The following is a 16,155-nucleotide window of genomic DNA, read 5'->3' on the forward strand; positions in this document are numbered from 1 at the left end:
GCTGGCTCCTGGCTCTGCTGCTGCTCCTCCGATGTTACAACAGTCTTCTGGCTACAGGAAGCTCACTGTGCACTGCACTTCTGGTTCTTGCTAGTAATGAGCTTCCTCTTCTTGCTTCTCAGAGGGCTCATTTCATTCACAGCTGGATGGCATGCCAAGGAATCCAGTTCACGGTTACACAGAGGTGAATCTTTATCAGTATCTCCCCTCACCTTCTTACCAGGCCCATGCATACAAAGGTCATTTGGTGGGAGTGACGTTGGCTCTTAATTGTCTGGTCTGGCAGCAGAAGGGCCAGATGGGTGATTCTACCTGGGTGCCATCTTGATGTCCTTCTTCTGGCTCCGCCATTTCTAAGCTGTGTGACATAGACACATTAGCTCTTTTCCCTAAATCTTCTTATTTGAAAGTTTAATCTAATAAAACCTATCACATCGGAAAGGTCTAACAATTAACTGAAACCAGCCCATATTAGCTATTATTATCATCCTTATATAAAACTTCCTACTAATAATTATCATCCTTATATAAACTAATAATAATTTCCATATGATCATTTGTTGAGCAATTCCTCAGTTCCAGGCAAGATGCTAAGGGTCTTACAACAGAGTATCCAATAAAATCATTTAAAAGATCAGGCTTACTGGTTGAATAGACACTAGTGGAGTTCCTGAGATTACGTTCCTTACTCACCCTGCAGGCTTGGAAATTAATTCACTCTTGTGGCTCCACTTTCAGCCAAACTGTCAGGATGGAGACAGGCCAGCGAATTGAAGGTCCCCCTTCAAAGCTGAAAACTGGCCAGGCCAAAGGGAGCCAAGACAGAGCAGCCAGGCTCAGGGAGTGCAACCTCGCACTCCGGGACAGAGAGCACCGCAGCAAGAAGCTGACAAACTGTTCTCAGGATGGCTTGCCACACCTGCTGCCTCCGACGGTTTCCCGCCCCCAGGCACCTTCTTTTAAAAACCCTACACCCTGACCACTGGCACGACTTCCCGACCTGTCTTGCTGGGTCGCAGAACCTCGCCCGGGAGCTCCTTCGCTACAATAAAGCTGTCCTTGAATTTACTTTCCTTCAGTCTGACTCTGGTCTCACTCTGTGGCTCAGTTTACCTTACACAAACAACTGATAGGTGTATAAGGAGAATAATCACACGAAGGAGGTACACACCCCTTAGAACAATCTAGCACTGGAGATTAAAAAAATGCAACATTTCCCCAAGGGCAAGGTTCAGAAGTGTTAGTAAAGAAGGAGTGAAAACAGGAAAATTGGAGAGGAGAGGGAGAAGTGATATTACATTGTGGGGGTTGCAATCAATGACATGAGACACAAATGTGTATGAATCGTTGAATGGAAAACTGATGTGCTCTGTAAACTTTCACCCAATTCACAATAAAAAAAACATAGGGTAGCCAAACCAAGGATTCTCTGGTGTTTGCTCACTGCGAGTCCCTCCCCCACCCCACCGTCTGATAATATTTATGGAGTGTCTACTATGAAGTAAAGGAGCTCTTTAGTGGGGTAGTGGATTAAGCATTGGGCTGCTAACAGAAATGTCAGTGGTTCAAAACCACTAGCTGCTCCATGGAAGAAAGAAGAGACAATTTGCTTCCATAAAAAGGTTTATGTCCTTGGCTACCCTAGGGAGCAGCTCTACTCTGTTCTATTGGGTCACTATGTGTTGGAATTGACTCAGCAGTAATGGGTTGTTTGTGTTTGTTTTGTGCTGAACCCTACACTTGGGAATGGACTGGCTTACCTGGATTCATTCACTGAACAGACACCTGCTCAGAATACTGAGCTGAACTTGGCCCTGAACTTTGAAAGACTCGTAAGTGCTGGGTAATGGAGGTCTATATGTGGCAGTGTTCTTTCTTCATGGCATCTCTAGTCTAAGCAAACCCACTTTTTTGCCCCGTATTGATAACCTTTTTGATTCTCTTTTTCTGGCTCGTGGCAACACAGTGGATCTCTTGACAAGCACACCCCCTTGGCCATGATGTGTGGAGAAAACATACCTTGAGAGAGTTCATCAGAGGAAGCAGCAGAGGTGGTTTGATCCTGCCTTTTTCTGCCTTTCACCTCCCACTGACCAGTTGGCCGTGCAAGCAGCTAAATCCTTGTGCAGATTCTCGGTTGCTTCACTGACTCCTATAGCAGATTCCACACTCCGCTGTGCATTGGCATGTCCTTAGGGCCCGGAGGTGCAGGAAACACACCATGTGTGCGCAATTCAGGCAGCAGAATGGTGAGGCCTTGTTCCGAGTTGGTCAGCCATATCTGGGGCTGAGATCTGGGAGCTAAATGAAGCTGTGAGTCTCTGAAGAGACACTGATCCAAAATGTGGGGATCAGTGTATTGGTCAGCCTGGGTCTTGTGCTTCTCCTGAGGACTAAGGGGGCTTTGGCGAAGTACTAGGATAGGGAAGCAGGCCGTGCTTCCTCATCTCAGATTCTTAGAAAACCTGATAGATGCCCAAACCAAACTCACTGCCATCGAGTCGATTCTAATTCGTGGTGACCCTGTAGCACAGGGTAGAACTGCCCCTGTGGGTTTCTGAGACTTCAACTCTACAGGAGTAGGAAGTCTGTCTTTTTCCCACGGGGCAGCTGATGGTTTCAAACGACTGATTTTGCGCTTAGCAGCCCCACGTGTAATCACTGCACCACCATGGCCTCAAGATGGGCTTACAAGCAAGGATTTTAAGAGAGAAAAGGTGGTGGGAACTTGGGAAGACCAGGCAAGCCATACAATCTAAGATGGTACTATGGGTCTAACCCTGAATGAAGGAGAGAGGGAAGGAAGGGGCTTTACCAGGAGGAAGTGTCTTAGACTGTAGAGCAGGCTAAGGAAAATTTGGCAAGACCAAACAAGGGGTCCTTGCACAAAGACATTTATCAGGAGAGCACTGCTTATCTCAGGAGCAGCCTGTCCTAAAGCCACTGTGTTCGCCCTGGGGGAAGGCAGGCCTGGGAGTGAGGCTGATGGATTTCAGAGCTCAGCAGCTGGGATGTCCATCCATGATGTTTGCCCCAGACAGAGATCTAAGACCTGTGTTCTCACTGCCACACCTTCCCTGCTGAAGGGATGAGTGTGAGTGTGAGTGTGTGTGTGTGTGTATACATATATCTAGTGTGTATGCACCAGGAGGACTCTTATCAGTTACATTGTTCAAATATTGAGATACTTCAGAACGAACTGATAAATAGCTGCTGTCCCAAGTCTCCTAACATCTCTCCTCTGAGATCCCCTGGACCAGCAGCTCACAAGCCAGCAGACGTCTCCCTCTGCTTGATCAGTTCCCAAGTCCTACCTGTACTGTGTGGTTGGGCATAAGGACAATCGCGAGGATGACATGGGACTGGGAAGCGTTTCGTTTGTTGCACACAGTCGCTATGAGCTGGGCCCGATTTGACGGCACCCACCAACAACCTGTTCTTAGATGTCATTAATCTCACCCTTAGTTAATTTCACAGGAGACAGAGGAGACTTTCTACACCTGTAACGAGTTGCAGCCTAAAAACCCACAAGGGCATCGCTAGTCTGTCCTGTAAGGTCACGATGAGACTAAACCAACTTGATGGTTCTTGAGTTTGGCTTTTGGTTAATTTCATTTGTTGTTGTCATTAGGCACCGTCCAATCGGTTCTGACACGCAGGGACCCTGTCCAAACAGAACTAAACACTGCCCGGTCCTATGCCATCCTTACAACGTGCCCACGTCTGAGCCCATTGTTGCAGCCACGGTGCAACAATTTGCTTCCATAAAAAGTTTCATGTCCTCGGCTACCCTAGGGAGCAGCTCTACTCTGTTCTATTTGGGTCACTATGTGTTGGAATTGACTCAACAGCAGTGGCTTGTTTGTGGCTTTCACCTTCAGGGCCTTCTTGTTGCTGCCTCTGTTTTCCAAGCATGATACCTTTCCATGTGGATTTTTATTAGTTTAATTCCGAGGCAACCAGAATTCCAAGCTCTTGGAAGAAAACTGCAGCTCCTATGTAATGATAATTCTTCTAATTGGTTGCTTCTGATACATTTTTACATTTCTTTCTCTAACATGGTGAATAACGGCTAAATACATATTTGTATGAGACTTAGCTGTTTTTTTTCTGTAAGCTAAGTTCCTCTACTATCTTGACCTATTATTTATTTTGGATCTCTTTACTTCTTCAGGGATATTTCTCATCTCTAAAACTGTCATTAACGTTTATTTATAACATGCCTGCAAATTACAAAGCGCTCGTACACTCTTCAGTTTCATTTCCCTAACACTCCCAGGAGGTAGAAATGAGATCATTTTACAAATGAAGAAATTGTGACTCAGTGAAGTCAGGTGACTTAGAGCTAGTTAGGGTTTGTTCATTCATCAAATATTTATTCAGTGCCTGAAGTAAGATTTATTGTAGCTGGACTTGAAAGCAATTTTCCCGAATTCAAGTCAAGGTTTATTCCACTGATATCAGCTACCTTCCCACCACGGTCATGAACCCAAAGGAAAGCGTTAATAGTGTTGTTGTTTTAAATTAAAAGATCATTTTATTAGGGGCTCTTAAAAGAATCCACACATCAGTTGTATCAAGCATATTTGTACATGTTGCCATCATTATTTTCTAAACATTTACTTTCCATTGAGCCTTTAATAATGTGTTGATTTTATGGTTGAGGATCTCTCAACACAGCCTCAGAAAAGCTTCAAGGTCATTGTCGTAATTTAAGGTTACCAGCAACAGTGCGGGTGCCTTTCTGGCCTTGCCTACCTAATTGGCTCATTGTAGATAATCCCATTCAATACATATCTGATGATTCATCTACAGGTTTTAGAGCTATTAAAAAATTGACACTAATTGTGAACACTAGCTCCAGTTATTTAACTCCATTTGAGATTTTGTTTTATTACCTGTAAAATGAGAATAACACTAATGGCTTGTAAATGATCAGGGAGATGCAGGGATACTTTATGAGAAAAAAGACTGCTCTTAGTAGCTGGTTTAAAGTTGTCTTATGTTTCTCATTATCTGTGTTCAGATGAAAAAAAAAACAACAAAAAACACCACAACCCAACGTCTATGTAGATGTAAAGTTACAAGCAGAACATTCTTGGGCAGTACTGTTTATTCTTAAGTATATCATTGTTCACTTTTAGCATTAAATATGTGTTTATTCAATCTAGCATCTTTATGTAGTTCTCTGCCTCCTTCCCCAAATTAGACAACAATTATCTCCAAAATTCAAAGCGTGAAAGGTAGCCGACCTCCACAAGGATAGAACGCCCAACAGAGGTCACCAGGAAACGCCTTCGGATCTCCCGGAAAGGGGCGGGGCCAAGAAATTCTCCCGGACCAAGTGGGCGCCCCTTTCCAATTCTCGCGAGATCTCCAGCTGCTCAGCTTCTGCGCACTACAAGCTACGGAGAGTCAAGGCGCCAAGGAGGGGGTGGGGGAAGGGGAGACGGTGCAAACGGCGTGGCCGCCATCTTGTTTGTGCCCCCACTTCGCGCGCGCTCCGTTCTCCGTGACGCACGCTTCCCCCACCCCTCCGCCCGGCCAGGGCCTCTGCATTGCCCGACGGCGCAGGAGCGCGGGGGCGGCTCCTGCTTGTTCTTGGACCGCAGAGCAGAGTCGTGTGAGTGTGCGGGTGCGTCGTGGGCGGAGGGTGTGAGAGGTGAGCGGCGGGGGGAGGGGCAGCGCTTCCCGCCTTCAGTGGCGCCCTCTCTTCCCTCGCGCGACAGCAGCTGTCGTTCGGTTCGGCCTGCCCGCCGCCATGTTGAGTGCTTGCCGGGCCCGCCGCCGTCGCTTCCTCGGAGCTCGAGGGGTCCGTGCGCTTCTTCGGCCCGGCCCGCGGGCTTTCTCCCATTGGCGGAAGGCGGCGGCGGGGGGGCTCGCTCGGATTGGTCCGTGGAGGGGAGGCCGCGGACCTGGCACCTTATTGGTCGCGCTGGCTCCGGACTAGGGGGTGATGAGAAATCAGAGGCTGGAGGATGCGCGCCTCCTGGCTATGGGCTGCTCAGGCGATGACCCCCCCCCCTACGGCGCAGGCGTGAAGTGGAGTTCGAGTGTGGTCCCGGAGGCCTGGGGGAAGGGAGGGATGGTTTGGCGAGTCCTTTGGGGGGTCACCAGCGGGATGCCCCAGAGTAGGGGTACTCCTGAATCCAAGGGTACCCTACCGGTAACATGCAACGCCAGGACGGGGACGTAGACGCTGCTAGAGAATCAGCCTGGGAATACGGAAACCGGAGTTACAGACAGGGGGTCACCGAGATCCAGGGAGTGTGACACCGTGACGCTGAAGTCCTAGGATTCCAGCTCTCAGAGCATGGCATAGGAGGAAAGGGCGTGTGGACCCCATTGGAACGATAGAATGATCCAGAGACTGTGCTACTGCGTGTGAACTTGACCCATTGGTTGGAGTCTTGGTGTTCAAAAATCTCCAACTTGGGATGTGATCTGAAGGGGAGGTCCGCAGACCAGGAAGTATCCAGAGGGTGGATGTGCCCTGGCTTAGTAACTGAACGCCAAGCTTAGGAAGCCCAGCCAGACAGTATTGTCATTTGATGTTTGTAAGATTCTGTGCTCAGACTAAACCAAATTCAACTACCGACTCATAGCGACCTGATAGGACAGGAGAACTACCGCCCGAGACTGTTTACAGGAGTACAAAGCCTCGTCTTTCTTCCTTGGAGCCCAGTGCTGTCAGCAGCTTGAAACCACCAGCTGCTCTGGGATGAAGTCGGGGCTTTCTACCAGATATTAAGTATCTGGCAATTAGTTGTTGAATGAATATTGTTAAGATTCCCTATTGCAGGAATGAAGCCTGGCAGAGATCTTGGCTCATTCTCTTTGATATGTGCCTACAAATATTGCACCACCTATAGATGCGCTTTTTTTTAAAAGCACTCTCAAGCTAAAATAAGCCGTTCATAACTTCTTGCCTTAAGTACTCAGACTTCTCAACATTTTCTGGTTCATATTTCAAAAGCTTTTGTCCCAATCCAAAACTCTTAAGAGTGAGTTTGTGGGCGGTACATTTCTTTTTCCATCTAGTTATAGTGACATGTGGTCACTTCAGGGTACAGGAATATGGGAACATATTTGTTAAAGCTCTGTTTTCATGATTTATTTTTCATTGATCTAGCTTCAGATGAACACAAAACTTGTTTTACCCATTCCAAGAATCTCCTGTAAATTTTCAACTTTGATTAGTTTTATGTAATCTTTACATCTTTGTGAGAGAAGGAGAAAATAGTACAGGAAGGGATTTGATATTCTGAGGTATATCGAACAGAACAACCTTGTTTTTTAACACTATATTATAGATGAAGGCCTTATGGTCAGAGACAAATAGCTTGTCTTGTCCAGTGCTCAGTAAGTGCTTGAGTTAGGATTCAAACCCAGGTTGCCAAACCTGTAGTTTATCTGCCATGTCATGTATGTTGTCAACATACACTTGACTAGTCAAATGCTCAAATATTTTAAAATGGGTCACCTTCCTTTGATTTCTGAATGTGCAAAGTGTGCTGACCTGAGCCCTCCCACTTACTTTACAACTTCAAAAATGTAAGGAAAACAAAGTACTGAATGGGAAGATAAAATTCACAAGAATATGTTGCATTGTTGCAAGCGTTCAGACTACAGAATTGTACCCATATAGAATGAGTTCTTCAACTAGATGTTTCTGTTGTGAAAGGGAACATGTAGAAAGTAAATTGCTGGATCTTTTTCCTGAATACAGGTAGATAACAGGAAAAATATGTACAGAAACTCTTAAGAATCAGACTTCATAACACCGCTGACATAGTCTTTCTGTATATGGAAATAGTTTACACGAGTGGGGAGCTACTGTGCGCCTCACGAAAAGAGCTCACTACAGCTTTCAGACGTCACCCGTTTCATCGGACCCTTGTTTCCCAGCACCAGACCCATTCAGAGGGGTAGCACTTTCTTCAGACTGTGGCACACTGGTTTTAAGGAAAATTTATTCTGCACGGTGTATAAAATGAAAATTGATGATGCAATAAAATATTTTCAGTATGAACTTTGCTTAGAAATCTTTATATCCATTTTTAAGGGGTGACAGTAGACTAAGTCTTACTGCTTTGTATCTTAATGTGATTGGATGAAGGTCCTCTACTCTCACCCACCCCCTCCATTTTTTTTACAATATAATAATTCAGTGAGGAAGATAGAGGCAAAGGTTCCAGTGAAAATAGGGCTTTCATGCACTGCGTGGCATGAAGAAGACTACTTTCTGCATTTGCCTCTCGGCTTCATTTTGTCATTAAGTTAATCAAACATGAGGAATGTTATGCTGTGCACACTTTTTTGTGAGTCTGGACAAGGTTATAAAAGTCAGTTTGCGTGTGTTGTTCGTTTCCAGCAGGTATGTTCTATTAGTCCATATGCTCCAGAGGAGAACTGCTCCGTCAGGTTTCCTGGCTACAGTCTTCAAGCATCCAGGTGCTTTCTTCTGTGGCACTGCTGGGTAGGTTAAAACTCTTGCTAGGTACTGTCAAGTCAGTTCCAGCTCAAACTACCCTGTTGACTCTGTGTACAATAGAACAGAACACTGCCCAGTCTGGCACAGTTCTCACAATCGTTACCATGTTTGAGCTCATTGTAATCTATCTCTTTGAGGGTCTCCTCTTTCCAAGGAGTGTTTTGGCTGTATTTTTTCCAAGACATACTTTTTCCGTTCTTCTGGCAATTAATGTTATATTCAATATTCTTCCCCACCATAATTAGAAGGCATCAGTTCTTCTCCAGTCTTCCTTATTGATTATTTATTGATTGACATTGACAGACTGTGGTGGTGAACTATATGTAACACAGACACACACATAAATGTAACCTAATTTACTCGGTAAACATTTTTCTTTTTGGTATTAAATTTTTTATTATTTGGGGATGAATATAATGATCAGAGTAAGCCCTTGTAACCCAAAGTTGTCCAGCCCACAGTTTACCGTATATATTCGAGGATAGGCCGGCCCAAATATCAGCCGAGGCACCTAATTTTAGTATAAAAACTGCAACAACAAAAATGTGCTGACCGCTCCTCACCCCAGAAGAATTTACTTGAGAGGACAGCAGTTGAAGCTGCAGCTAGGGGAGAGGGGCATGTCTGATCAGAGCAAATGGGAGCAAATGAAGGGGGAGGAAGAGAGAGTGGAGCACATCCTGGCCCATCAGGCCTGGAGGACGATATCCCCCCTCAACAGCCAATGGACAGATTGGACAATATGGCTGATCCCACTATGAGACACACCATCCCTTGATGACCGAGGGCCCTAAGGGGGACAACACTGGAGACTCAGGGTCAGGGCTGGCCCAGACTGACCCTGTGAAACCGAGGCAAACCACTAAAAGCCTGCGGCAGAGCAGGCAGGCCCCGAGGGAGTATAAAGGACAGACTCTGGGGCCAAAGTATGTTACCCCATTGGACTGACTGAAGGACACGCCTAGAGATTAAAAATCAGAGCTTGATCTATTTACACGTTTTTCTTTCTTTTTAAAAACTTTTTTCTCTTAATTTATTCTTCTGTGAGTAATTGGTTTCCTTTTTTGTTGTCATCGCTGTGTTCTCACTCATCATCTATCTTGCTATGACTTGATTTTTTGGTGCATATTATTATCTCTACAGATCTATCTAGATAAGATAGACTGGATGAATAGTCTGGAGGAGAAAACAACAGGACCAATGGTTCTGGGGGGACACGGGAGAGGGGGAGGAGGGGGCAAGGAGGTGGTGCTGACCAACCCAGGGACAGGGGAGCAATAAGTGATCCAAAATCAGTAGCAAGGAGGGTGTGAGAGGCCTGGTAGGAATTCAGCAAGGGCAAGGTAACCGAAAGAAATTACTGAAACCCAAATGAAGGCTGAGCATGATAGTGGGACAAGAGGAAAGTGTAAGGAACTAGAGGAAAGAACTAGGTGACAAAGAGTATTTACAGGGGTTTAAAGACTGGAATTTACTTATGTAAATATATTTATATAAGAGTGTGGGGAAACAGATCTATGTGCATCTCTTTATAGGTTTAGTATTAAGGCAGCAGATGAACATTGGGCCTCCACTCAAGCACTTACTCATTGCAAGGACATGTTGTTTGATTAAATTGGCATTCCAGGATGCACACCTTCTCTGACACAATTGCTGAAGAAAAATGGGTGCATAAGTAAATGGTGAAGAAAGCTGATGGTGCCAGCTATCAAAAGATATAGTGTCTGGGGTCTTAAAGGCTTGAAGATAAACAAGCAGCCATCTAGCTGAGAATAAAAGCCCACATGGAAGAAGCACACCAGCCTGTCTGACCACGAGGTGTAGAAAGGACCAGTTATCAGACATCAAAGAACTAAAAATCATATCAGTGGGTGGCCACCTTCCTGATACGATCAATCACTGAAGACAACTGTGTGCATAAGCAAATGTGAAGAAAGCTGATGGTTCCTGGCTATCAAAAGATATAGTATCTGGGGTCTTGGAGGCTCGATGATAAACAAGAGACCATCTTGTTCAGAAGTAACAAAGCCCACATGGAAGAAACACACCAGCATGTATGACCACGAGCTGTTGAAGGGACCAGGTATCAAGCATTAAGGAACAAAAATATCATATCATTGTAGATGGGTGAGTGCAGACTGGAGACTCAAAGCCAATTGGCAGCCAACCGGACACCTCCTTACTGAGGGGTTGTGGGGCAGAGATGAGCCAGTCAGGGTTCAGGGTAGCAACGAAGAAACATATAATTTTCCTCTAGTTCTTAAATACTTCTCCCCACTATCATGATCCCAATAATACCTTACAAATCTGGGTAGACCAGAGGATGTTCATTGGTACAGATAACAACTGGAAACACAGGGAATCCAGGACAGATGACTCCTCCAGGACCAGTGGTGAGTGTGGCGATATCTGGAGGGTGGAGGGAACATGGGATAGAAGGGGGGAACTGATTACAAGAATCTGTATAGCCTCCTCCCTGGGGGATGGACAGCAGAGAAGAGGGCAGGGGGAGACGTTGGACAGTGTAACATATGACAAAATAACTATGAATTGTCAAGGGTTCATGAGGTAGGGGGGAGTGGGGAGGAAGGGAAAAAACGAGCAGCTGATATTAAGGGCTCAAGTGGAAGGCAAATGTTTTGAGAAAGATGATGGCAACAAATGTACATATGCGCTTGGCAAATGGATATATATATATGGATAGTGATAAGGATTGTATGAGCCCCCAATAAAATGAATTTTTAAAAAAGTGTTGAAAAACTCAGCTTATCCTCAAGTATATATAGTAAATAGCAACGGAGATTTCATCTGGACTTCAGGAATTCACACATTTCATGAGAAACTGCTGCTTACTCCCAGGGCCTTTCTTCTTGGTTCCACATTGGCTCCTGAAACCCATGCTCATTTGCTTAACCTGTTTCCAGAATAAATCACTTGAGAAGTCTTGAACTCCTAGAAGGTTTGAATTTATATAGAAACTTGTGTATTCTAAGCAGAAACCATATTTAATAGTTTATAAATGGTATACTAATTTTTAATCTGTACAAAATAATTCTGTTATCCATTAATACTTTCACATTTCTTTATTTGGTCAAACTAATTCATTATATTAAAATAATATTTGGGGTTTTAAAAAATCATTTTATTGGGGGCTTGTACAACTCATCACAATCCATACATCCATCCATTGTGTCAAACACATTTGGAATGTATGTTGCCCTCATCGTTTTCAAAACACTTGTCTTCCACCCTGGCTCCCAATATTAGCTCCCCATCTTTCCCCTCCCTTTCCTCTCTGACCTCCCTCATGAGCCCCTAACAATTTATTAAATTATTGTTATTTTGTCATATCTTATACTGTCCAATGTCTCCCCTCACCCACCCTTCCGTTGCCCATCCCCCAGGGAGGAGGTTATGTGTAGATCCTTGTAATTAGTTCCCCCTTTCTACCCTACCTTACCTTCACCCTCCAGTATCGTCACTTTCACCACTGGTCCTGAAGGGATCATCCGCCCTGGATTCCCTGTGTTTCCAGTTGCTATCTGTACCAGTGTACATCCTCTGGTCTAGCAAGATTTGTAAGGTAGAAGTGGGATCATGATAGTGGGGGAGGAGGAAGCATTAAAGAACCAGAGGAAAGTTGTATGTTATTACACTGCACCCTGACTGGCTCATCTACTCCTTGGGACCCTTCTGTAGGGGGATGTCCAGTTGCCTACAGGTGGGCTTTGGGTCTCCAATCTGCACTCCCCCTCATTCACAATGATATGATTTTGAATATTTGTTTTCATATCCTCATTTTAGCTATAGAGAAATAGAGACAAAGCAAAATGATGTCCTCTCCTTTTGAGTCAATTCACATCTCTTTCCTTTTAGTTCAGAGGTACCAAACCACTAAGGAAATAGAAACCAAACTTGGGGATGATATCATAGTTATTACCTTTTGAGGGCTTTATTGTGCTTACTAGGATAAAACCTGGTGGTGTAGTGGTGTGGGTTGGCCTGTGATACACAGGGCCGGCAGTTTGAAACCCCTAGCTGCTCGCAAGAGAAAGATGAGGCTTTCTACTCCTGGCAACAGTTCCAGTCTTGGAAACGCACAGGGGCAGTTCTACCTTGTCTCATAGGGTCGCTGTGAATCAGCATCCACTTGATGACTGTGTGAGAGGGTAAAAATACACTATATGAAAAAATATGCCTTATATGTGTTATCCTCTCAAAAGTATGACGGACGTGGATAACTCTTACTCCACTCATTTCCCTCGTAAGGAGACCCAGGCGGAGAGGGGTTGTGTACTTCTTCAGGACCACAAACCAAGTAAGTGACAGCCAGGATTAAAATCCAAGTTTGCAGTTCCTAATTCCTGCACAATTTGTGGAGTCCTTATCCTCAAACATTGTTATCCTGGACCTGTAGAATGTTATGGGAAACAAAACAATCTTTAGATTTCTTCAGCCCGTCCTTTGTACTGGGGCTGTAAAAAATGAGATGACACGACCATGTCATTTAACTCTTCGAGGCTGGTCATGGATTTCCAGATCATCACTCACTCACCAGACAGCATGGCCTCTCCTGTGAGAGCACGGAACTGCCGTGCTATGCCTGATAGCATAGTCGACTTTGAGAACTCTGCCTGTGTCCCCAAGGTTGCCCCATACACAGGAGCGAGAACTTCAGAGGACCTTATTAGGGTCACAGATGACCTTCTTGAGGGGCATTCCAGCCTTAGGCACACAGTCTACGAGACACATTCTTTAGCCAGCAAGTTGTTCTTTTCCATTCTATTTCTTGTGCTAAGAGCAAACTGGTTGTGAGTTATCTGATGTCTTACAGTCTCTCTTTTCATTTTGTTTGTTCAGTTTTTCATGCGTGCAGTGTGACAAGCTAGGAAGGCTACAAGGTCATTTCAGTATTTTCCCACAGAGACTAAAACACCTCACATAATTTAGAGATTAATATGCAAGAGGAAATGACTTTAAAATATTTTGGACAAAAATTCCTCTTGAGGGGCATCGCAATGCTGAGTTTGGAGCCCAGTCTGGGAACAGTCTTTCTGCAGTGCACTTACCCACTGTGTGAACTGGGGAGGAGCTGAACATGACTCAGCTTTGGTTTCTGACTCTTTAAAGTAGTGGTAATAAGACCTAGTTTTCTGCTCTGTCGGACCACTGTGAGTCGTATGGGGTGGCATTGTCTTTGGAGTAAGCAGGAAGACAACATTTTGGAATGTTTGAGGAAAACAAAATTCTCTGCTTACAGAATGCTGGCCAGGTGGCAAAATTTTCTGTACACTCTATATTTCTTTGTTTTAGCTATGATATCTTTGCTTTTTTGGCTAAAGTTCTTATGTTCTACAGTCAGATGACTTCTAAATCCTGTATGCTTTCTTTGATGGAGTGGGTTTTCTAAAGGGTAAACTTCAAGTGCAATCCAGAGAGCTGAGCCTGAGTCCAACCTTTGTTTTCAAATGTTTCCACTCCAATAGGTGTAAATTTAAAGGTGCAAGTGCATGTCCAAGGTATTCAAGGTGCCCTATTCAAATTCATTCTTTCCACTTACAATCCAACAGTATGTCCCTATAAATTAGATTCAAGAATTTGTTCTATTCTTAAATATATTCATGGGCAGGCACTATAAATAGTGATTTTGAGCAGTGCTTCAATAAAGAAGAGTATGACTCATAGACAATTACATTGGAGCATGGAATATTTTGTACCAGGCCATTGGCTTAAATCTGTTAGAGTTACTGAAGGTTTTCTGAATATTTAGTTAGTTGCCCTGTCTTCAGGAGCTGTCAAATTATTTACTGATCCATATGAAGTGAGGCTTTGCCCAGATCACTAGTGTGATTTTTCCATTGTAAAAAAGAAAGGACTAAAGTATGTAGGTAATAGCTAATCTGTGTAGTTGAGCATTTTTGTTCATTTCTACCAGTCTTAAAAGTTATTGTACCCTGAAGATAAGTAGTTTTTATCAAATTAAAAAGTTGAAACTTTTTAAGAAGCAACACACGCTTGGGTGACAATTTGGAGGCGGAAGATTGCTGTTTATGGTGGCATTTAATGTAATTTTCAGTAGTACTAAAAAAGGAAAAGGACAATGGGTGTAAAACTGACTATTTTAGAAGGTGGTCAGGAGAGAGTTGCATATTGTTCTTTTAGTTCTACTAGTGGGTTTAAGACTAGGGCTACTAACTAACTACCAGGTCAGCAGTTTGAACTCATCAGCTCCTCTTGAAAAAGATGAAGGTTTCTACTCTCATCAACAGTTCCAGTCTTGGAAACGCACAGGGACCATTCTGTCTTTGTTTGTAGGGTCATCCTCAGTCGTGACTCCGCTTGGTGGCAGTTGGGTTTGGATAACATTGGTAAGTTGGCTCATAGCAGCACTAAATCAGAGCATTCCATTGAATATTGTTAGGTGCTGCTGAGTCTGACTCAGGAGGATGGGGACCCTGTGCATAACATAAGGGAATGCTACTCCCTCCTGCTCTAGGATCGCTTGTGGATTGGCCACTTGTGTGATCTATAGGGTTTTCATGGGCTGATTTTTTTTTTGGAAGTAGACTGCCACCCTCATTCTTCTTGTCTGTCTTAGGAAAGTTCACTGAGCCTGTTCAGTGTCATAGCAACATTAAGGCTTCCCCTGACAGATGAGTATGGATGGACATGGAAATTGGGTCTTATGCATGAGAGGTGAGCATTCTGCTACAGAACTAACACTGCCCTCGTTAGTTCTGTACAGTGCTAACAGGTGTTCATTGGGAAGGAAAAAGGCTCCTTGACCAAATAACAGCCGAAGTGAAATGGATTTTTTATTACCGATATGCTCGTCTGATGCGCTATACTCATGTCACTTATGACGGACCCTTCAAGGGGAAGAATACATTATGTAGTGTTTCTCTGACTTACCTGACCTTGGGACCTGGTTTGTGAAAGCACCTAATAAACATTGTATGTTATCACTGCTCTGTAGTAAGGCCCAGTTGAGCAGTTGTGTTATAGTCTGTGAATAAAAAATGAATTATTTTGTGTGGTAGCTTCACTAGTTGTGGGAAAGAATTTTTCTTAGAGCACATATGTCTCCAAATAATATAAACTCTTGAAAAAAAATTACACGAATGACAATGAGTACGGGGAAAAAACAAAATGTCTTAAAATTGATTGTGGTAAAGATTGTACAACTCTTCTTGATATGGTTGAACTGCTGAATTGTGTGATATGTGGATGAAGTCCCCCCCCCAAATTTATATATATATATATATGTGTCTCTTTGGGGTGGATGTGATTTCAAAGGTCATCTAGGTTTAGAAATGTACATTCAGTTACTTATTCAACAGGTATTCATTGAGCACAGTGACACTCCTTATTTCATCGATGTTATCATTGCTTAAAATGTTTCTACAGCATCTTTGAAATCATCTTCAGAATTTCTGTCAAATTCTTTAGAAACTGTATGTCACTCTCCCCTGTCCCTTTTCTTAAATCTTGAAGGTCGATTTGCTGTGGGAGCTAAATAATAATTGTTTAGCAGCAAATCATGAAGGGTCTGGGTCAGGAATTACAGTCTGGCAGTTCATGGTTTTTTTGGTTATTCTTACATTAGTTTTCTTAAAAAAAATTGAACCCAAAGTTTTGACATTAAAAACATCCTAACTTTT

At 43.8% G+C, this 16,155-nt stretch overlaps 1 protein-coding gene across 2 annotated transcripts in view; it reads left to right on the forward strand.

Moving 5' to 3' along the window:
• The first annotated feature begins 5,492 nt into the window (after positions 1-5,492).
• The window catches only part of NFYC (nuclear transcription factor Y subunit gamma), an 82,018-nt gene continuing 71,355 nt past the window's right edge, over positions 5,493-16,155 (forward strand). The window contains exon 1 of one of the 2 annotated variants that reach the window (XM_075554546.1): positions 5,493-5,623. The gene's annotated coding sequence lies outside the window, so the exon portion shown is untranslated. Of the gene's footprint in view, positions 5,624-5,643; positions 5,663-16,155 lie in introns of those variants that run through there. The other variant, XM_075554557.1, reaches the window with a different exon arrangement.

This window comes from Tenrec ecaudatus, chromosome 1 (assembly GCF_050624435.1).
Source record: "Tenrec ecaudatus isolate mTenEca1 chromosome 1, mTenEca1.hap1, whole genome shotgun sequence".
Lineage (NCBI taxonomy): Eukaryota > Metazoa > Chordata > Mammalia > Afrosoricida > Tenrecidae > Tenrec > Tenrec ecaudatus.